This window comes from Podarcis tiliguerta (genome assembly GCF_965153285.1).
Source record: "Podarcis tiliguerta genome assembly, chromosome: 3".
NCBI lineage: Eukaryota > Metazoa > Chordata > Lepidosauria > Squamata > Lacertidae > Podarcis > Podarcis tiliguerta.
Genome location: NC_139536.1, coordinates 7,029,358 through 7,052,250, shown reverse-complemented (window position 1 = coordinate 7,052,250; position 22,893 = coordinate 7,029,358). Strand labels below are relative to the sequence as shown.

The 22,893-nt window shown below is 41.6% G+C and overlaps 1 long non-coding RNA gene across 1 annotated transcript; it reads left to right on the top strand.

Annotated features, from left to right (window-relative positions):
• Positions 1-16,045: 16,045 nt before the first annotated feature.
• LOC310674444 lies at positions 16,046-18,342 on the top strand. The gene is made up of 3 exons (XR_014509599.1): positions 16,046-16,126; positions 17,080-17,203; positions 18,169-18,342. It is a non-coding gene; the product is annotated as an uncharacterized lncRNA (long non-coding RNA).
• Positions 18,343-22,893: the final 4,551 nt, after the last annotated feature.

Below are 22,893 nucleotides of genomic sequence, written 5' to 3'. Positions count from 1 at the left end.
ACCAACGATGTCAGTTCATCCTGCAACAGAGCAGAACTCAATAAAGTTCTGCTAAGTGAGTAAGTAAGTAAATAAGTAAGTAAGTACACAAGTAAGTGTGCTGGCCTGATGATGTGGTTCAGATCTCCATCTGTCACTTTGGGAAGCAACCTGAATTGCTCCAAGTAATTCTGTGGTCTGTCCAATGGCACATTCAGTGTGGGAGGCTGCAGGGATCAAGTGCATTCCCCAAGCATTGACTGTCTACACAAAACTACAGTGCTTGTGAATCTGGAGCTTTGAAGTGTATTATCAGTTATTCGCTGATGTTCCAGAGCTCAAATTCTTCTCTACACCATCTGAATCCCCAGACGGGATGTCAGGGTATGGACCTGCTCTGGATGAGGTCACTCTCCTCTGAAGAAGCAGCTGCATAGCTTGGAGTGCTTCTGGTTCCACAGCTGTCACTTGTGGCCTTAGCAGTGCCCAGTGTCTTCCATCAGCTTTGGCTGGTGACCTAGCCACACTCCTCTCTGAACAGGGATAGACCCCCATCTGGTATCTCAGATTACTGCAATGAATTCTATATGGGGCTACCTTTGGAAATAGTATGGAAACTGCAGCTAGTGCAAATTGCTGACCAGGATCAGAAGTTCTTAGCATATCACTCATGAATCTTGCTTTGACCATACAGGCTACGAATGTCTTTCTGAGCTTGTAGGCTTCACAATCTGATAGACCATGCAGAGAACAGGATGATGGAGTAGGTGGACCTTGGCTGGGTCTCAGCTGATTTTATTGTAATATTGTATAGCATAGCATCCTTTATAAATCACTGCTCCCCAACATACCTTAGGGCTCCCTTACGTAATAACATACATGGAACAGGAAAGATTATCAAGGAAAGCAGAAAAAGTAGCTGACAGGTTTTCATCATGATGATAAGGCAGAAGCAGGATGTTCAGCTTGGAACTCTATACCTAAAAGAAGAGCAACAGCGGACAATATTTTTTTAAAAAAAAATAATGCTGGCAAGCATAGTTTAAGCTTGTTGGATCTACTGTATTTATTTCTTAGTAGAAATCCAAGTTCTCCCGCAAAAGTAAGCCAGATGCTAAATTAGAATTTAAGAACAGGCTGCACCTGAGAACATTCTGGGCCTACCAATTTGTTTCCAGGAACAGGTGGTGGTGATGATGATTAAAGTTTTTTTATACACCCATCTTACATAGCAGTATTACTGTAAGAGACAAAGATGATTAAGAACAATACAAGAAGATATAAGACTAGTAAACTTAAAAATGCAATATAACCATGAAACAGGGCAATCTAAAGCCATATGCTCTATTAATAAACAACTCATAGCTCTTACCATGGTCAACCCAGATTCTCTGTCTAGCCATTTTTTAACAAAAAAAATCTTGCCTGTATGTTTGTTCTTTAGATCTTACGTAGATTCATAGATTCATAGAATTGTATAGTCTGTTGCTTCTACCGCTGCCTTTTCCTCAACAACTATATGTGTGGCATTATCAGAGGTGTTGTTTTTTTTTTGGGGGGGGTGATCATGTTAGGATTGTCCTACTCGCATATAGGACCCTGGCAGAGACACATGCCCAACTGGCATGTTTTCTCCCTCCTGGTAAGTCATTCGGGAGTTTAAAAAGCTTTCTCCAGCCCTAACATCACAGCGACTGATGCCAAGTGGCATTAGCACACTCTAGGATCCTGCAGAGTGTTAGCAGTTCACATAACAAATTCAGCAGCACAGCATTTTGGCTAATCTACTTTATTTATATATAATACACTCCGAGCATTGTACCTCAGCTCCTTCCTCTTTCTCATCAGACAGCAAAGAGAAAGGACAAAGGACAATAGTCCCACATCACAGAACACAGTAACATCAAAACATTCTGTCTCCATCACTTCCCACTATGTGGAATGAAAACATACACCGTCATGTGATAGACAACAATCCCATGACTACAAGCACGGAGCAAGAATCCTAACAGATTGTGTGCCAATGAAGTGCTCTGGGCACAATGTTCTCTCCCAGATCTTCCTTGTTTTCATGGCTTCCTGAAGAGATGGAGTAACTATGACATACCATAAGATCTAGGATAGGAGTGTGATGGTATGCATCCTTCACTTTCCTACTCTGTCCCTCTCAAATGCAGAGCTTTCAAAACTGCCATGGAAAACTATTTCAGAGGTATGTGGAGGATATTAAGAGCATTAACCAGTAAGCATTCCCTGTTGTTTACTCTCCCCCCCCCACTACCTTTCAAAGGTTTCATGTAGAAATCTGATTCTCCCAACTTGGGACTCAACCCTGCAAATTTGACACTGGGCTCAACTGAAGGTTGTGCTGGAAAGACTCTCCCTGCAGCCCAAGTTATCCCCAGCCCACTCCTACCTTCTCCCAGGAAAACACAGGTGCCCTTTTCCAATAAGTGATTGAATGAGCAATTGGAGTTGTGTATTAGAGAGAGTGATGAAAGTATCGCCGGCTGAATTTGGTTTGACAGGCAGCTTCTTTTATGCACAGAGTCTCTTGTGACTTGAAGGATACTCCCACCCCCTCACCGCCTGTACTTGATTGGGTCCAGATGGAATAAAGGACTATGAGGTGCCCAGGCCAAAATAAAAAATAAAATAATGTGTACATTTGATTCACTCCCTGCCCCCAAGAATTGGATCTTCATAGATACCCCCCCTCCCCCAGGTTTTTGTTGTATGTGTCTTTTACGGTTGTTCTCTGTATCAAAAAATGATTAAATAAATTTTCAAAAAAATAAAGAAAGAAAGAAAATAACAAGTGCAGACAACTGCTGGAGATGTGGGAGTAAAAATGTGAACTTAGTACATATGATGATTAACTGCCCAATGATAAGATCATTTGGTGCGATGTGAGGATATTTATAGCGAGAGTAATAAAAAGAAACTGTTATTTAGGGGAACTGAATTGAATTCTCAATTATATTCCGGAAACGTGGGAGTTTTCAAGGGGTAAAAAAAAAAAAAAAATGGATGTACCGTGCTATACTAGAAGCAAAAAACCTTGTTTTAATGAATTGGAAGAGCCGCAAAAAGATTCCATTGAGCACATGGATTAATAATATGGACAGATTAGCTACATACGAACGAATTGCATGTCGACGCAAATTAAGAATGGATAAATATGAAGACATCTGGAAGGAATATTTAAGCGATAAGACGGATAGTGGTGGAAAGTAGAGGGAGGAGATAGAGGTGGGAAAATATTGTTAAAAAAAGGTGTAGTCATAGGTATAACAGTGTATTCAAATCTGAATTGTCAAATTGTGTTATTATTGTTATTATGGTTTTTGTTGTATGTGTCTTTTGCAGTTGTTGTTTGTATCGAAAAAATGATTATATATATATATATATATATATATAAAATAGATATCCCCATGCACATGCTACAAAACCACCCCCAATCAGTGAGTCTTATTTCTAAGACAATGAGTTAATGGAATTTGGGTTGATTGACCAAGGTATGCTTTGAGACCTTTGAAATGTGTAGTAGCTGTTTGGGATTCCAAGCATGGCAAAATTTCCTACAGCTGTGCTTGGACAAATTGACATTTCTCTACCATTGAGTTCTTGAATTATTTTAAGAACATAATAAGAATGTGCCAGATTCTTGTGGGAAACATTGTGATGATGCCTGTGCAAGCAGGACCAGAACATAAGAGCACTCTACCCTTCTGCAGTTTCTAGCAACTAGCATTCAGAATCGTTGCTGTCTCTGACCGTGTAGAAAAAATATACCCTTCATGGCTAGTAGACATTGACAGCATTCTCCTCCATGAATTTGCCTCTTCCTATTAAAGCCATGGTTTTCCCAGTAGTGATGTATGGAAGTGAGAGCTGGACCATAAAGAAGGCTGATCATCAAAGAATTGATGCTTTTGAATTATGGTGCTGGAGGAGACTCATGAGAGTCCCATGGAGATCAAACCTATCCATTCTTAAGGAAATCAGCCCTGAGCGCTCACTGGAAAGACAGAACATGAAGCTGAGGCTCCAGTACTCCAGATCAGATGTTTCCTGATGTTGGGAAAGATTGAGGGCACAAGGAGAAGAGGATGACAGAGGACGAGATGGTTGAACAGTGTTCTCGAAGATAGAAACATGAATTTGACCAAACTGTGGGTGAAAGACAGGAAGGCCTGGCGTGCTCTGGTCCATGGGGCCACGAAAAGTCAGACACGACTAAACGACTAAACAACAACAACAACATTTGAAACCATTTGCTTTTTGGAGTTGCATACACTGCACAAATCTCTATATGACCAGTCTACTAGAGAGTTTCACATGTTTTCCTGAATATGGTAGTGTGTTACTGTGACAATATTTTGAATCAGCTTTACGTTATTTAATGAAATAAATATATACTGGCTTTAGGAAATATTCCTGGGTTAAATTCCTTATGTGGTTCACCTTCGCATTCCATTTTCTTTAACTCTCATGCTGTCTAACCCTGTGCCACCATGTCTCCAGGCAAAGGGAACAATTTTGAGATGGCTGTAATGCTTCACTGATGCCTTGGAAATACTTCAAGTTACTTCAAGCTTCCATTACCCTGTTTGAGTGTTAAAAATAAGTATTCTGTAGGTTTCCAGGTATTAAGGTGGGCGCGAACATTAAATGCCATGAAGGCTAACTAGATGTCATCACCCACTTTCTTTTTGACTTCCAATTATCACCTAATGCTGACAGGCCTGTTTATTTGGGGTCATTTTAATTATTATCTGTATCGATTTTAATCTTGCTTTATGCTTTGATGTTGTACACCTGTCAGAAACTCTAGCTGGTGAAGAATCCAGGAGCCAGATTGCTAACTGGGACAAGGTGGTCCAAGCATGTGAAACCAACTGTACTGACTACCAGTTAGTTACTGGGCTCAATTCAAAGTGCTGGGTCTAAACTATGAAGCCTTATGTGTCTCAGGAGCAAAATACCTCAATGACTGCAACTTTGCACATGAATAAAACCCGGACACTGTATTCATCACCTGAGGTCCTTCTGGTTGTGCCCCCTCTGAGAGAGGTGTGGAGGGTATTCATATGATAACAGAACTTTTCTGTGGTGGCTCCCCAGTTATGGAATGCTCCCCTCAGGGAAACACACCTTGATCATCACTATCTTCCTTTAGGTGCCAGGGTGGGGTGGGGTGGGGTGGGACACACAACGTTTCCTTTGGCCCTTAATTTGGATGGATTTTGAAATGTGCCTCAATGGGTATGGTGTGTTAGACCTTCCTTTTATATGCAGGAGTTTATTTTTAGTTGTGTTTGTGTAAGGTAAAGGTAAAGGTACCCCTGCCTGTACGGGCCAGTCTTGACAGACTCTAGGGTTGTGCGCCCATCTCACTCAAGAGGCCGGGGGCCAGCGCTGTCCGAAGACACTTCCGGGTCACGTGGCCAGCGTGACATCGCTGCTCTGGCGAGCCAGAGCCGCACACGGAAATGCCGTTTACCTTCCCGCTAGTAAGCGGTCCCTATTTATCTACTTGCACCCGGGAGTGCTTTTGAACTGCTAGGTTGGCAGGCGCTGGGACCGAACAACGGGAGCGCACCCTGCTGCGGGGATTCGAACCGCCGACCTTTCTATCGGCAAGCCCTAGGCACTGAGGCTTTTACCCACAGCACCACCCGCGTCCACACACACAATTTTGTAAGTTTGTACAGTATTAGCTGTTATAATTCCTGCTCCATGACTGCAGTCATGGGACTGTTGTTTTTCACATGACGTGGTATGTTTTGACTCCACAGAGTGGGAAGTGACGGAGAAAGGATGTTTGTGTTACTGTGTTCCGTGAAGTGTGACTGTTGTCTTTTGTTTTTTCTCTTTGCTGCCTGATGCTAGGGAGAGAGGGAGCCATGTTGCAGTGCTCCGTGTGTGTTTATATGTAAATAAAGTAGATAAGCCACAATGCTGAGTTGCTGAGGTCTGTTACGCAAAGCTGCGAAGACTCTGCGGATTCCTAAGTGTGCTGATGTCTGTGAATTTACAAATATAATGTGTATGTATCATTATGTGACGATTTTATATATGTATTGAAACATTAATAAATAAATAAATAAATAAATAAATAAATAAATAAATAAATAACAAAGGGTGGTGGTGGTGGGAATGCCTTAGCCATTTATTTATTTTAATGCAGTAGTGAAGGCTGAGTGCTAGGGCATATCTGAAAGCTCCTAGTAGGAAAAAGACTGCAGTTATTATTCTGTTAGCTGGCAGGCTTAAATGGAAGGGGTTGGACTAGATGACTACTTAGTTCCACCCCAACTGTATGCCTTGAGAAAGGATGCTTTGGATGTGAAAAACAAACAAACAAAAACAAACCAATAATCCGCTACTCCCTGACACATTCTAAAAGGGCATTGGATATCAATCAGCCCAAGGCCTAGTTAAAGAGGAGCATTTTTGCCTGGGGCCTAAAGGCACAGTGGTGGAGCTTCATGCTCCGGCACCGGGGGGGGAGGGGCTGGAGCGCATCCTGGGAGTGTGGCACACTACCCACAGGAGCATGATGCTTGTCCTGGGGGCAGTGCGCCCAGCGTGGGCAGGGGCAGCCACGATGGCATCCCACCGGGATTGTGCTGCCAGGGGCGGTGCGCTGCCCCCACACTCCTCTTCCTCTTCCCTGGGGTGAGCATTCCACAAATGAGACGGCACTGCAGAAAAGGCCCGTTCTCATGTTGCCACCCTCTGGATTTCTCATGGGGGAGGTACACAAATAAGGGCCTCAGAAGATGATCTCAGGGTCTGGGTAGTTTCCTAAGGAAAGAGACAGTCCTTGAGGTATTGTGGTCCTGAGCCATTAAAAGCTTTATAGGTCGAGACCAGCCCTTTGAATTTGGCCCAGAATATAATTGGCAGCCAGTGCAGTCAGACCAGGATCGGTGTAATATGCTCAATCTTTTTTGCCCTGGTGAGCAACCTGAATTTTGCACTAGCTGAAGTATCCGAACCACCTTTGGCAAGAGGCTAAATGTAACCATCATGGCTGGTAAGCATTGAGCCTCCATATCTTTGTCTGAACTTTTTTTAAAAAAATATACCAGCTGGTGGTAATTATGAATAGGAGAAATCCCATAGGGTCAGTATTCCTAAGTGATCTGCTGCATTTCAGGTGGCACTTGTACATTTCAGGTGTGTTTTGCCACCACACTCTGTGATGAAGGAGGGAATTAAATGGAAGTCAGCAGAGAGAAGGGGAAAGGTAGTGGGATGAAGAGAGGGGGGATAGGGATCAACAGTAAGTGGACTTTTCAGGATGGAAGTAGTGATAACAGTTGCCAACTGTTTATAATCTGTTTATAATCTTTGCTTTCAGAATAATGTGGCGTCATAACTTCGCTTCAGTAACTGATCATTGATTATATCGTTCTCTTCCAATCCAAGCAGAAAAGCACACAACCTTTCTTTATTATACTCTGCTTGCAATAGAAATGGCCTCCTTCCAACCAAAAATATGCATGCATGCTGAGGACCTTAATTATTCAGCCAGGTAGCAGTACAGACCGAGCAGCAGACCAAGCAATCAGGAATCACTTCCCAAGGCTTCAGGTCTGGAGCAATAAGTTCAGAACTGGACGAATGCTACAAAGATGTCGCAACAAATTCTCCTGCCTCTCCCACCAAGCTTTGAATGATGGAGCATAGCACATTCACCCAAGGGACTCTCTTGCCTTGTGGGAATACAGTGACTGCAAGTGTTTGCTGTGTTGGGGTAGGTGAGTCTGCTCCCATCTACAAAGGTGTGTGTATATATTTATAGTGTACAGCCATTCATATAATATGCAAGGTTTGTTTGCATTTTTAGCAGAAAGAGAAATTTGTGGGAATAATCTTGATTTCTTGAAAATAAATAAGCCCACTCTGATGGATTGAATAGCTCAATAACTTGCAATCTACAGAGTTCTACAACCTAAAGGACAAAGGAGGATGGAGGAACGCCCCAAAAAACTCCTGTTTCACCCTTGGTTTCTACTTCCTAGGTTCAAGAAGCCGCCTCACCAAACATCTGACCTTGAAATATCATAGCTATGAAGACCTGGTACCTTCTTGTCATGCAGCTCTTTTCAGATCCAAGTAAGTTCTTTAATCACTGCTAGATAAAAGGAAAACCTATCAAATTTACACAACCGCCAAGTATTGTGTACAATTGATTGCCAGTTTGTTTCCAATTCCCACTCAAAGTGCTCACAACAGTGTTTAAAGTCTTAAACGACCTAGCCCCCCATCCTCTGGAATATTGTCTCCTTCCTAAGAAAACCTATTGGTTGTTAAGATCAACAAATGGGCCTTCTTGACGTTTGGACACCATTGGAAGTTTGGGTTGTGGGGACCTGAGAGGAGACATTCTCTGTGATAGATGTAGAATCTGCCCCCCCCCCAAGAAAAAGATGTACCAAGCTGGGCAGAGGGAACCCCTGTTATACGATGCATATGGCCAAGGTTGAGGTGTGGGAGGAGGTTTTGTAAACAGGCAGAGGGTACCTCTGGTTAGGGTTAGTGGCACCCTCCCTCTACAATGCCTATTAATGTTTGATGTTTTGTTATGTTTTTGTATGTGTTCAATGTGGCTAGGAGGGGTAGAAATAATAAAATTAACATTATTAAATCTTATTATACTCTATTTTTATTTATAAGTAGTATTTTTTTAACAATAATGTTTTTATTCATACCTCAGCCACTCTTTTGAATTGTTGTGTGTGCCCCCCTACGCACCACACTAGGGCACTGTATACAGAAAGCACCATTGTATAGTTGTAGGAGAGGTAGAAATAGTGGCTTAGTATTAGGTATTTGGTCTTATTTCACATTGTGAACCACCCTGAGATCCATGGATGTAATAGAGAAAATAATAAAGTAATGAATAGTCCTGTTCCATTTCTTGTTTTTGGTACCATGTGAATAGGCTTTGCTAACATAGTAGACCAGACCATGTGCCAATCCTTTGGCAGCTACTGCAGCGTATCGGAATGCAATGGTAATTTTATGGCTCTCGGAAGGTGTGACCCATCAGAGGAATCGGTTTGCTGCCTTCGGTGAGAAAAGAATCACAAGCATTATATAAATTAATGTGTTCTTAATTAGCAATGTTTCGTGTGTCAAAAAGAATGTTTGAGTACAAAATGGTTGTGCTAAAACATTGTTACCTTCAGGAGTGAGTTACAATCTCTTTCATTACACTACTGTATCAATTCAAATAAATCATGCAGTTGTTTGTAGAATGGTTAAAAAAAAAAGATTTCACAAACCTATTTGGCGACAGAAAACATAATGATTTAATAAGTGCTTCAATAAACAATCTGGAAGAGCATCTATAGTGTCCAACTCAATTTCAGATCCTACAACTGGCAGAAGAGACCTTGGTGAGGCTGTTACTGTGGCCAGCCCTGTTCACAGTATTTACGTAGATATTTGACTGTTGAAAGACCTAGTCCCTAGAAACCCTGAGATCACTCATTGAGATAATGCTTTTAAGTGTCTTTTGTTGGACTGTGCACCAGATTCAGCCAAATCCCAAGACAAGTTGGGTCTATTAAGAGGGATACCAGTTGAGCGTGCATTGAGGAATCCATGAATTAGGTTGGATGGTCCAGAGGGATCTAGGGATGTCAGGGGACAGGTCACCAGGCAGGTATCGGGTAGACTTCAAGCAGACAAAGTGTTAAAGCGCCATTACCATATGTCCACCAGCTGCATCTTCTCAGTAGAAGGTAGACCCAATGCTGCTTGGCTCTCCTTCCTTTCTGACATCCCACTCCACAGGACCAATGCCTTCTCAACATTAAGAAGCAGAGGCACATGTTGCTTCTTAATGCTCTTTTATAGCAGGGAATGAGCCCAAATTTTGGGAGAAAAGCTTTTCTTAAAAAATAAATCAATCAAAATCTCTGAACCATCTTGTGGTGCTTTGAAAGTGCCTTTCTGCCCCCTAATTTTCATTGAATTTTTGTTACATACTAGAACAAGACGCTGAAAAAAATGAGTAAGTGGTGAAGAAAAAGAAAGGCATAAGTAGCAGAGAGTTGCAAAATGTAATAACAGCAAACTAACATACCAAATTGTCTTTCTCTGACAGGCGTGAGATGATTCAGGTGGCCCAAGCTCATGGACCCATTGGAAAGCCTTTAAAATCCACAAAGAGGCTTCGTACAGCTTCGAAAACCTCCCCGGAAATCCTAAGCCACCCAAACCAAAACCCTATTTTTGTGGGACTCCCTTTTTATAGAAAAAAATAATTCAGCTTGTCATTGAAAAGGATCAGTAAGTCCAATGATACATGCTATTTGAAAAGATAAATAAAACAAAAAAGCCTACTTGGTTGAATCAAATCACTGATTCTCAGCATCTCCCAGAGAATGGACTGCCGGTTGCAAAACATGACAGATTGGTTTAGCAGCTCTTTGATAATGTGTGAAGGTGGATGATGTGTGGTGTTTGTGTTTGATAAATTTAGTGAATGTTTCTGTGTGTGTGAGAGAGAGAGAGAAAGGGGAAGGGGAGAAAGAAGAGAGGAAAAGGAGCAGGAGGTGTACCCACCCACTTTGGTTTTGCTCCACCCACTTTTGATGTTGGCTACCATGACAATTTTCCCCACAGGGGAATCTTTGAAAGACTATTTTAAAGATCCTTAGTAGGTTGAAAAGATGCAGGACTGCTAGGACTGTACCTCAACAATTAGGGAGTCTAAACCTGCTCCGGTAAGGTAAAATATTTATTGTCTAGACAATATTAGAGAGAAGGTGGATCAGACTGTCAAATAACCCTGTAGTGGGGAAGGAGAGCTAGAATTAATGCCAACTGGTAACCAATGTGCCCTTTGGCTTTCAGACAGTACATGGGTAGATGGGTATGAAAAACCCAGGACACAAATCTGCATGGCCCTCGAGCAGCTTAGGGGCCTCATTTACTAGAAGTAATGCATTTAGCGTTTACTAAACCTCCTAAGTGTATTTTGCTCTAGGAGGTTTAGTTTAATCCGAATCAAGCATGCACTTCCAGAGTTAATGCTAAATACTGTACATTACTTCTGGTGAATGAAAATTTCTATCCCAGTTTTACATAATAAAAACCAAAAACAACCAAATAATCCCCTGCTCCCCAACACATTATAAAAGGGCATTGGATGTCAATCAACCAAAGATCTAGTTAAAGAGGAACATTTCTGTCTGGGGCCTAAAGGTGTATAATGAAGGTGCCAGGCAAACTTCCCTGGGGAGAGAATTCCACAAATGAGGAGGCACTGCAGAGAAGGCCCCTTCTCATGCTGCCACTTCCTGGACCTCTCAAGGGGGAGGCACACAAATAAAGACCTCAGACAATCATCTAAGGGTCTGGGTAGGTTCCTATTGAAAGAGGCAGTCCATGAATTATTGTGGTCCTGAGCCGTTAAAGGCTTTATAAGTTGAAACCAGCACTTTGAATTTGGCCCAGAAAATAATTGGCAGCCAGTGCAGTCAGACCAGGATCGGTGTGATATGCTCAAACTGTCTTCCCCTGGTGAGCAACCTAGCCACTGCACCAGCTGAAGTTTCCAAACCATCTCTGACAAGAGGCTAAATGCAACCATCGTGGCTGGTAAGCACTGAGACTCCAGATTATTGCAAATCCTTCAGAATGAAAGTAAGACACTACGCAGCAATGGAGAAGCTCGGAAAATGTATTCTAAAGTACTTGCTAGCAAGCTGATTTATTCTAAAGTACTTGCTAGCAAGCTGACTCAGGGGAATAATTTCCCAAAGTCTGAGCCCTGAACACAGGGCGTAGCAAATATATATAGGATTTTTTACATCATAACACGTAAGAGAACATTCAGCAAATTAGAATCTAACAACACCCTTCTTCACCTGGATAAAAACGATAAGGCACATGTTGAATACCGTGATCTCCTTTTATGGCTCATCCTCTACCATGATGTCTATGGAAGCAATTCGAGGAATTGGAATGGTGTGGACTCTCGAGAGTCGTGTAATCTGTTATCACAAAAATGCATGCCATGAGTCTCAATATATCATTGTTGTTGTTTAGTCGTTTAGTCATGTCTGACTCTTCGTGACCCCGTGGACCAGAGCACGCCAGGCACTCCTGTCTTCCACTGCCTCCCGCAGTTTGGTCAAACTCATGCTGGTAGCTTTGAGAACACTGTCCAACCATCTCGTCCTCTGTCGTGCCCTTCTTCTTGTGCCCTCCATCTTTCCCAACATCAGGGTCTTTTCCATTGAGTCTTCTCTTCTCATGAGGTGGCCAAAGTATTGGAGCCTCAGCTTCAGGATCTGTCCTTCCAGTGAGCACTCAGGGCTGATTTCCTTAAGAATGGATAGGTTTAATCTTCTTGCCAGTGTGGTGCAGTGGTTAAGAGCGGTAGTCTCGTAATCTGGGGAACCGGGTTCGTGTCTCCACTCCTCCACATGCAGCTGCTGGGTGATCTTGGGCCAGTCACACTTCTCTGAAGTCTCTCAGCCCCACAGTGTTTGTTGTGGGGGAGGAAGGGAAAGGAGATTGTTAGCCGCTTTGAGACTCCTTAGGGTAGTGATAAAGTGGGATATCAAATCCAAACTCGTCTTCTTCTTCTTCTTCAGTCCATGGGACTCTCAAGAGTCTCCTCCAGCTCCATAATTCAAAAGCATCAATTCTTTGGCGATCAGCCTTCTTTATGGTTCAGCTCTCACTTCCGTATAAAGCTATGGGAAAACCATAGCTTTAACTATACAGACCTTTTGTATAAACCTTTTTTTTAAAAAACAACAAACAAAACCAGCTAGTGGTAATCATGAATAGGAGAAATTCCACAGCTTCAGTATTCCTAAGTGATCTGCTGCATCTGAGCTGGCCCTTGAACATTTCAGGCCTGTTTTGCCACCACACTCTATGACGAAGGAGGGAATTAAATGGAAGTCAGAAGAGAAGGGGAAAGGTAGTGGGATGAAGGGGAGGGATCAACAGTAGGTGGACTTTTCAGGATGGAAATAGTGAAAACAGTTGCCAACTCGAGACAAGCAAATCGGGAAAGAAAACCAGAGCACATAGGGAGGGGATGCTGAGGGATATGAGCTGGATAGCTCACTTTTTTCCTTGTATTTATGCATATTAATTTCTGATCACCAGACTTTTCAGAGGCACCAGGTGATGGCAAGACATCTCACCTCTGTTTGAGGAATCATCAACTCTAGGTTCAGTGACGCCATTTTCTTGTATGCCATCTGCCCTCTCCACCTCCTGAAAGACCAGAAAATAATATCTGCTTTTGCTAGAAAGTGTTGGGAGAAAGCTGATGTGCAGCCAGTAGAAATGGAAAAAGAAAAGTTGAAACTAACTTAGTCTGGCAATATCTGGAAACAACACATGACTGTGAAGTTTAGTGTTTATTAGGACCAACCTTCTGAAAAGCACCATCATTCTTGCACTACATGCCATACAAAATATAACTGGAGTCAACATTGGAGAATTCTAGGCTCCCTTAGTAAAGCCTTTTGCCCAATGACCAACAGAATCCCAGAACTGTAGGGAAATATTCACCTGGTGATTTTGGCCCCAGGCATAACAGGTGCTGAGGGAAATAAGACCTATGATGTGCATATAAGGAAAAACATAGTGCACTTTTTGCTGATATGCTGAGCAGATCATCTCTAGTGAGGACTGGGACTTGTAGGCAAACAGGTGAATGAGTTGGTAAGATCTGGAGAGCTTTCTCCACTTTTTAATGGTAGACTTTGAAGAGGCTTGGTGGGGAGGTATGGTTTGGGGACACCATGCCACTGATCTTTGTGCAGTACTATAGATATGTTCAGTATTCCTTTGAGTACCAGTTGTTGGGTGGACAGTTATGCCCTGCTTGAAGATTTCCCATGGGCATCTGGGCAGCCATTGTGAGATCAGCATGCTGGAATAGAAGAGCCATTTAAGCAGCCTTTTCTTATGTACAGACATTCTGCTTTAGGGAAGAAGAAGGTTTTACTTCTTTTGTTTTGAACTCACTCATGCTTTGCTAGTGACACATTTACCCCTTTATGTTTAGATGTTGGGAAAAGCACTAATTAGTGTATGATTCATCCCAAACACCCATTGAATGGTGCTATCAGTTTAGTGCTAGCATCTTTCTAAGGGGCAGTCTAAAAAGGAAGCACTGGGCAGCAGGAACTGTCCCCTGAGCCCCACCCCACTATTAGATACAGTTAAAGAAAATTTCCCATTCCCAAGAAACAATTCACAATTCTTCCTCTACCCAATGAAAACACAGAAATGGCCATGCCAGTTCACCAGCTCAAAATGAGTTAGGTGTATGGACTATATGGAATTAGCTGAAACGACTGGCAGAATCAGAGACCATGGAGAAGAGTCGATGGAAGAAGACTGGAAGAAATTTAAAGATTACCTACGGAAATATTATAAGATAAATGAATGTTAAAATGACATCAGATTGAAGTTAAAAGGTTATTAGTAAAAAAGTCGTAAAATTAAAAGATCTAATATTTTAAGATTTTATGGAGATCAAGCTATATTAAGATATTAAAATTAAGATAAGGATTAACTAAGACAGAGGGCAGGGATTTGCTGATTAAATATCTGATTTGGAATACAGTGATGGGAGGGTTGGGGAAGTCGAGAAATAAGTAAATGAAAGAAATATTATAAAGATGAAATTGTTTTTATTAATGTTCTTCTTTTTTGATGTTTTTTGCTTTATGTTGTTCTTTTTGTTTTGTTTTCTGTTTTCTGTTGTTTGTTTTTTGCTCTGTTTTGTTATATTTTTTCTGTAAATACCTAATAAAATATTATATATATAAAAAAATGAGTTAGGTGTAGTGGGTTGGCTAGTTGTCTAAGTTAGGAGTGAGGAACCTATGGACCTCCAAATATTGTTGGACACCAGCACTGATCAACTCCAGTCATCAAAGTCAAAGGAGTGGGATGATGGGAATTGGAGCCCAGCAATCTCTGCAGGGCTAAAAGTTACCCACCTTTAACATAGCTCTAAAAATGGGTCAATTCCCAGTCTATAAATACACTGAGATTTATTTATTTTTAAAAAATATGAATTGGCATAGAAAGGAAAATTGAGCTTCTGGCATTGCAGGTGATTGGACTAAATGTCTCTTGGGGATCCCTTCCAACTGGACGATTTTATGATTCTATGAATTCTAAGAGAGTTAAAACTCAATTAATTCCTGGATAGGAATGATCTGCACACAGGGGAAAATCTATATTATAAAAACAAAGAGCCCTTTTAAAAACAATTCAAAGAACAGATAGCATTTGCTCCGATGCACTCCATTAAAATCCTAATAATTTAAATCTAACTTTAATGCTTCTCATGAAGCAAAGTTCATGAGTTCTGCACATTATAATCTTTGCTTTCAGAATAATGTGGCATCATAACTTCACTTCAGTAACAGATCATTGATTACATAATTCTCTTATAGTTCAAGCAGAAAATCACACGACCTTTCTTTACTATTCTATGCTAGCAGTAGAAATGGCCTCCCTCCTCCCTCCTACCAAAAATATGCATGGACGCAGAGGACCTTAATTATTTAGCCAAATAACAGTACAGGCTGAGCAGCAGACAGAACACTCAGGAATCACTATCCAAGGCTTCTGGTCCAGAGCAATAAGTTCAGAACTGGATGGAAGCTACAAAGATGTCGCCACAAATTCTCCTGCCCCTCCCACCAAGCTTTGAATGATGAAGCATAGCACATTCACCCAAGGCACTCTCTTGCCTTGTGGGAATACAATGGCAGCCAGTATTTGCTGTGTTGGGGCAGGTGAGTCTGCTCCCATCTACAAAGGATTATATGCAAGGTTTCTCTGCATTTTTAGCAGAAAGACAAGGTTGTGGGTATAATCTTGATTTCTTGAAAATAAATAAGCCCACTCTGATGGGTTGAATAGCTCAATTACTTGCAATTTACAGAGTTCTACCACCTAAAGGACACAGGAGGATGGAGGAACCCCCCCCCCAAAAAAAACCCTCCTGTTTCCCCCTTGGTTTCTACTTCCTAGGTTCAAGAAGCTGCTTCACCAAACATTTGACCTTGACCTATCATAGCTATGAAGACCTGGTACCTTCTTGTCTTGGTGCTCTTTTCAGATCCAAGTAAGTTCTTTCATCACCTCTAGATAAAAGGAAAACCTCCCAGATTTACACTACAACCAAGTATTGTGTACCGTTGATTGCCAGTTCATTTCTAGGTCCAATTTAAAGTGCTCACAACAGTGTTTAAAGTCTTAAATGACCTTGGCCCCAATCATTTAGAATATTGCCTCATTCCAAAGAGACCTTATTGGTTGTTAAGATCAACAGATGGGGCCCTCTTGACATTTGGACACCACGGGAAGTTTGGGTTGTGGTGGCCCAAGAGAGGACATTCTCTGTGATAGATGTTGAATCTCCCACCCCTACCCTGAAGAAAAGATGTACCAAGCTGGGCAGGGGTCCCCTCTCTCACGCTGCACATGGCCAAGGTTGTGGTGAGGGAGAAGGTTTTGTAAACAGGCAGAATGTGTCTCTGGTTAGGGTTAGTGGAACCCTCCCTGTACAATGCCTTCCCATCAGATGTCAAGGAGATAAAGAACTACAGAACTTTTAGAAGACATCTGAAGGCAGAACTGTATGAAGAAGTTTTTAATGCTTGATGTTTTATTATGTTTTTATATGGTACAAAATATCTGGGGCAACCCAGCCAGATGGGAGAGGTATTAATAATAAAATTAGAATTATTAAATTAAATGTTATTTTATAATTATTTCCTACTAACAACTTATTTTTTAAGAATAATAACAATAATGTTATTATTTATACCCCACCCATCTGGCTGGATTGCCGCAGCCACTCTTGAATTGTTTTGTGTTCCCCCCTTCCACCCACTCAAGGGCACTGTATACAGAAAACACCATTGGCAGTTGCATTAGAGGTAGAAAGAGCGGCTTAATATTAGGGATTTTGTATTATTTCATATTGTGAACCACGCTGTCACCTTTGGATGTAATAAAGGAAATAATGAATGAATAGTCCTGTTCCATTTGTTGTTTTTGTTCTCATGTGAATAGGTTTTGCTATGATATCACTGCAGATCCTCTGCACTGCCTTTGGGGGCCACTGCGCCCTCTTGAGATGCCCGGATGGGTTTGAGGCCATCGACATCTGTAGTGAGAGATGGGTTTGCTGCGAGCGGTGAGAACAAAAATCAAAAGCACTAAATAAATGAATGTGTCATTAATGATCAATGTTTCATGTGTCAAAAAGAATGTTTGAGTCCAAAATGGTTGTGCTAAAAAGTTGTGACCCTCAGGAGTGAACTACAATCTCTTTCATAACACTACTCATCTATTCAAATAAACTGTGTAGTCGTTTGAAGAATGGTAAAACAAAAAAAGATATCACAAACCTATTTGATGACAAAAATTATAACATTTAATAACTGCTTAAGTAAACAATATGGAAGAGCACCTATAGTGTCCAACTCAATTTCAGATTCTACAACTGGCAGACGTGACCTGGGTGAGGCTGTCACTGTGGCCAACCCAGTTCACAGTGTTTACGTTGATATTTGACTGCTGAAAGACCTAGTCCCTAGCAACCAAGAGATCACTCATTGAGATGATGCTTTTAAGTGTCTTTCGTTGGACTGTGACCAGATTCAGCCAAATCCCAAGACAAGTTGGGTCCATTGAGAGGGATTCAGGCTGAGCTTGGGTTGAGAAATCCATGAATCAGGTTGGATGACCCAGAGGGATCCAGGGATGTCAGGGGACAGGTCACCAGGCAGGTATTGGGCAGACTTCAAGCTGACAAAGTGTAAAAGCACCATTACCATATGTCCACCAGCTGCATCTTCCCAGTAGAAGGTAGACCCAATGCTGCCTGGCTCTCCTTCCTTTCTGACATCCCACTCCACAGGATCAATGCCTTCTCTAAACACTGATGTAGCAGTGGTATGTGCTGCTTCACAATGTTCTTTTATTGCAGGGAATTTGCCCAAATCCCTGTCTCCTCCCAATTCTTACTGAATTTTGTTACATGCTAGAAGACGACACCGGAAAAAAATGAGTATCAAAGAAAAAGAAAAGCCTAAGTAGTAGAGAGTTGCAGAATGAAATAACAGCAAACTAATATACCAAATTGTCTCTCTCTGACAGACGTGACTTGATTCTACGGGCCAAAACTCATGGACACATCGGAAAGTCAAAAAGACCCGGCAAGAGACATCGTACACCCGCCAATGAGCATAAGATAATCAAACCAGGACCCTACTGGTCGGAGACTTCTCCTTAATAGAAAATAATAATAATTCAGCCTGTCACTGAAAAGGACTAATCACTCCATCATACATGTTATTTGAAAAGATAAATAAAATTAAAAGGAAACAAACGGAAAAGGCTACTTAATTGAATCAAATCACCGATTCTCAGCATCTCCCAGATAATGGGCTGTCAGTTGCAAAACATGACACATTGTTTTAGTAGCTCTTTTATCATGTGTAAAGGTGGGTGATGTGCGGCCTTTGTGTTTGATAAATTTGGTTGAATGTTTCTGTGTGTGTGTATGAGAGAGAGAAAAGTTAAAAAGAAGTGAGAAACGGAGGACGAGGTGGACCCACCCACTTGGGTTTTGATCCACCCATGTTTGATATTATCCTCACCCAAGGCAAGCTATTGGCCACCACAGGTATGTGTCCCTAAGTAGTAGAGAGTTGCAGAATGAAATAACAGCAAACTTATTATTCAACCGGCCAACCCTCATGGACCCATCGGAAAGCCACCAAGACCCACCAAGAGGCCTCCTGGGAAGCCTAAGCCACCCAAACCAACACCCTCTCGGACAAAAATGAAAAAAAGTTAATATTGTCATTGAAAATGATCATCCGTTCCATCGTACATGTTATGTGAAAAGATAAATAAAATGTAAAGAAAAGAAAAGAAACAAAAAGGTCTACTTAGTTGAAAGGGCAGCTACACTGAATCAAATAACTGATTCTCAGCATCTCCCAGAGAATGGGCTGCCAGTTGCAAAACTTGACAGATTGGTCAAGAGAGGAAAAGGAGGAGGAGGTGTATCCACCCACTTTGGTTTTGCTCCACCCACTTTTGATGTTGGCCACCAGGACCATTTTCTCCACAGGGGAATCTTTGAAAGACTATTTTAAAGATCCTTAGTAGGTTGAAAAGATGGAGGACTGCTAGGACTGTACCTCAGCAATTAGGGAATCTAAACCTGCTCCGGTAAGGTAAAATATTTATTGTCTAGACAATATTAGGGAGAAGGTGGGTCAGACTGTCAAATAGCCATCTTATGGGGAAGGAGTGCTAAAATTAATGCCAATATATTTTACATCTGGCAACCAATGTGCCCCATGGGTTTCAGGTAGAACATGGGTAGATGAGTGGAAAACCCAGGACACAATTTCTCATGGCCCTCTAACGGCTAAGTTGTCTCATTTACCAGAAGTAATGTACAGTGGTACCTCAGTTTAGAAACTTAATCTGTTCCAAAAGTCCATTCTTGAACCAAAACCGTTCTTAAACTGAGGTGTTTCCAAGTCCCAGTCAAAGTGCTCACAGCAGTGTTTAAATCTAAAATGACCAAGGCCCCAATCATTTGGAATATTGTCTCCTTCCTCACAAACCTTATTGGTTGTTAAGATCAACAGACGGGGCCCTCTTGACATTTGGACTCCATTGGAAGTTTCAGTTGTGGTGGCCACAGAGAGGGCAATGTCTGTGATAGATATTGAATCCCCCATCCCTACCCCGAAGAAAAGATGTACCAAGCTAGGCAGGGGTCCCCTCTCTCACGCTGCACATGGCCAAGGTTGTGGTGAGGGAGAAGGTTTTGTAAACAGGCAGAGGGAGTCTCTGGTTAGGGTTAGTGTAACCCTCCTTGTGGAATGCCTTCCCATCAGATGTAAAGGAGATAAAGAACTACAGAACTTTTAGAAGACATCTGAAGCAGCTCTGTATTGGGAAGTTTTGAATGTTTAATGTTTTTTTTCTATTTTATATGTGTCCAAAGTGGCTGGGGCAACCCACCCAAATTGGAGGGGTATAAATAAAAAACAAATTTATTAAATTCTATTCTATTTTTATTTATTACTTGTATTTTATTTTTTAAGAATAATAACAATAATGTTATTATTTATAACCCACCCATCTGGCTGGGTTGCCCCAGCCACTCATGGAACGTTGTGTGTGCCCCCATGCCCACCACTCTAGGGCACTGTATACAAAAAACACCATTGGCAGTTGTAGTAGAGGTAGAAATAGCGGCTTAGTACTAGGTATTTAGTCTTATTTCATATTGTGAACCACCTAGAGATATTTGGATGTAATAAAGAAAATAATAAGTGAATGAATAGTCCTCTTCCATTTGCTGCTTTTGTTATCATGTGAATAGGTTTTGCTAACATAGTAGGCCAGGTCATGTGTCATAACGTTGGGGGCTACTGTGGCGTCTCGAAATGCTATCCCAATTTTATTGTCGTTAGAATGTGCGTGCCAACGGAGAAATGGATTTGCTGCCTGCGGTGAGAACAAGAATCACTAGCAGTAAATAAATGAATGTGTCGTCAATGAGGAATGTTTCATGTGTCAAAAAGAAAGTTTGAGTCAAAAATGGTTGTGCTAAAACATTGTTACCTTCAGGAGTGAGCTACAATCTCTTTCATAACTCTATTGTATCTATTGAAATAAATCGTGCCGTCATTTGAAGAATGGTAAAACAAAAAAAGATATCACAAACCTATTTGATGACAGAAAACATAATGACTTAATAAGAGCTTTAATAAACAATATGGAAAAGCACCCATAGTGTCCAACTCAATCTCAGATCCTACAACTGGCAGAAGAGACCTTGGTGAGGCTGTCACTGTGGCCAGCCCAGTTCACAGTGTTTACGTTGATATTTGGCTGCTGAAAGACCTAGTCCCTAGAAACCCTGAGATCACTCATGGATATAACGTTTTCAACTGTCTTTTGTTGAACAGTTGGATGGCCCAGGTTGGATGGTCCAGAGGGATCCAGGGGTGTCAGGGGACAGGTCACCAGGCAGGTATCAGGCAGACCTCAAGCAGACAAACTGTAAAAGCTCCATTACCAAATGTCCGCCAGCTGCATCTTCTCAGTAGAAGGTAGACCCAATGCTGCCTGGCTGTCCTAGCTTTCTGACATCCCACTCCACAGGATCAATGCCTTCTCTCAACACTGATGCAGAAGAGGCACATGCTGCTTCACAATGCTCTTTTATTTGAGAATGAGCCCAAATTTTGGGAGAAAAGCTTTTCTCTCTCTCTCTCTCTCTCTCTCTCTCTCTCTCGATATATATATAATCTCTGAATTATCTTGGTGGTGGTGCTTTGAAGGTCCCTGTTTCCCTCCTATTTTTGTTAAATTTTGTTACATGCTAGAAGAAAGCACTGAAAAAAATGAGTAAGTAACGAAGTAAAAGAAAAGCATAAGTAGTAGCGAGTTGCATAATGAAGTAATAGCAAACTAATAAATGAAACTGTCTTTTTCTGACAGAAGTGACAAGGTTCAGTACGTCATGCCTCATGGACCAATTGGAAAGCCTTCAAGACCTACCAAGAGGCCTCATATATACCCCAAGAAGCCTAATAACCCCCCCTCCCCAAGAAGCCTAAGCCAATCAAACCATTACCCTACTGGTCCATTAACCCCCCTTTATATTAAAATAATAATTCAGCCTGTCATTGAAAAAAATCTACCACTGCATCAATAATTCACAATTATTCCTCTACCCAATGAAAACACAGCTAGGAGTGAGGAACCTGTGGCCCTTCAAATGTTATTGGACACTAGTACTGATCAACTCCAGTCATCATAGTCAATGGTCAGGGTTGATGGGAGTTGGAGACCAGCAATCTCTGCAGGGCTATGTTAGCCACCCATACCTTAACGTTAAAAATCGGTCAATTCCCATTCCATAAGAACACTGAGGATTGTTGGGTTGTTTTTGTTTGTTTGTTTCGTAAAAATATAAAGTGTCATAGAAATTAAGTTGAGATTCTGGCATTGCAAGCGGTTGTCCTAAATGTCTCTTGGGGGTCGCTTCCAACTTTACATTTTTATGCTTCTATGAATTCCAAGAGAGTTAAAACTCAGTTGATTTCAGGATGGGAATGGCCTGTACACAGGAGGAAATGTGTACAGTGGTACTTCGGGTTAAGTACTTAATTTGTCCCGGACGTCCGTTCTTAACTTGAAACTGTTCTTAACCTGAAGCACCACTTTAGCTAATGGGGCCTCCTGCTGCTGCTGTGCCGCCGGAGCACGATTTCTGTTCTTAGCCTGAAGCACTACTTCTGGGTTAGCGGAGTCTATAACCTGAAGCATATGTAACCCAAGATACCATCGTATTATAAAAACAAAGAGCCCTTTTGAAAACAATTCAAAGAACAGATAGCATTTGGTCCGATGCACTCCATTGGAATCCTAAATATTTCAATCCAACTCTAATGCTTCTCATGAAGCAAGGTTCATGAGTTCTGCACATTATAATCTTTGCTTTCAGAATAATGTGGCATCATAACTTCACTTCAGCAACAGGTCATTGATTATATCATTCTCTTACAGTTCAAGCAGAAAATCACATGACCATTCTTTATTACACTCTGCTTGCAGTAGCAATGACCTCCTTCCACCCTTCTACCAAAAATATGCATGGATCCAGAGGAGCTTAATTATTCATCCAGGTAACAGTACAGGCTGAGCAGCAGACAGAACACTCAGGAATCACTACCCAAGGCTTATGGTCCAGAGCAATAAGTTCAGAACTGGATGGAAGCCACAAAGATGTTGCCACAAATTCTCCTGCCCCTCCCACCAAGCTTTGAATGATGAAGCATAGCA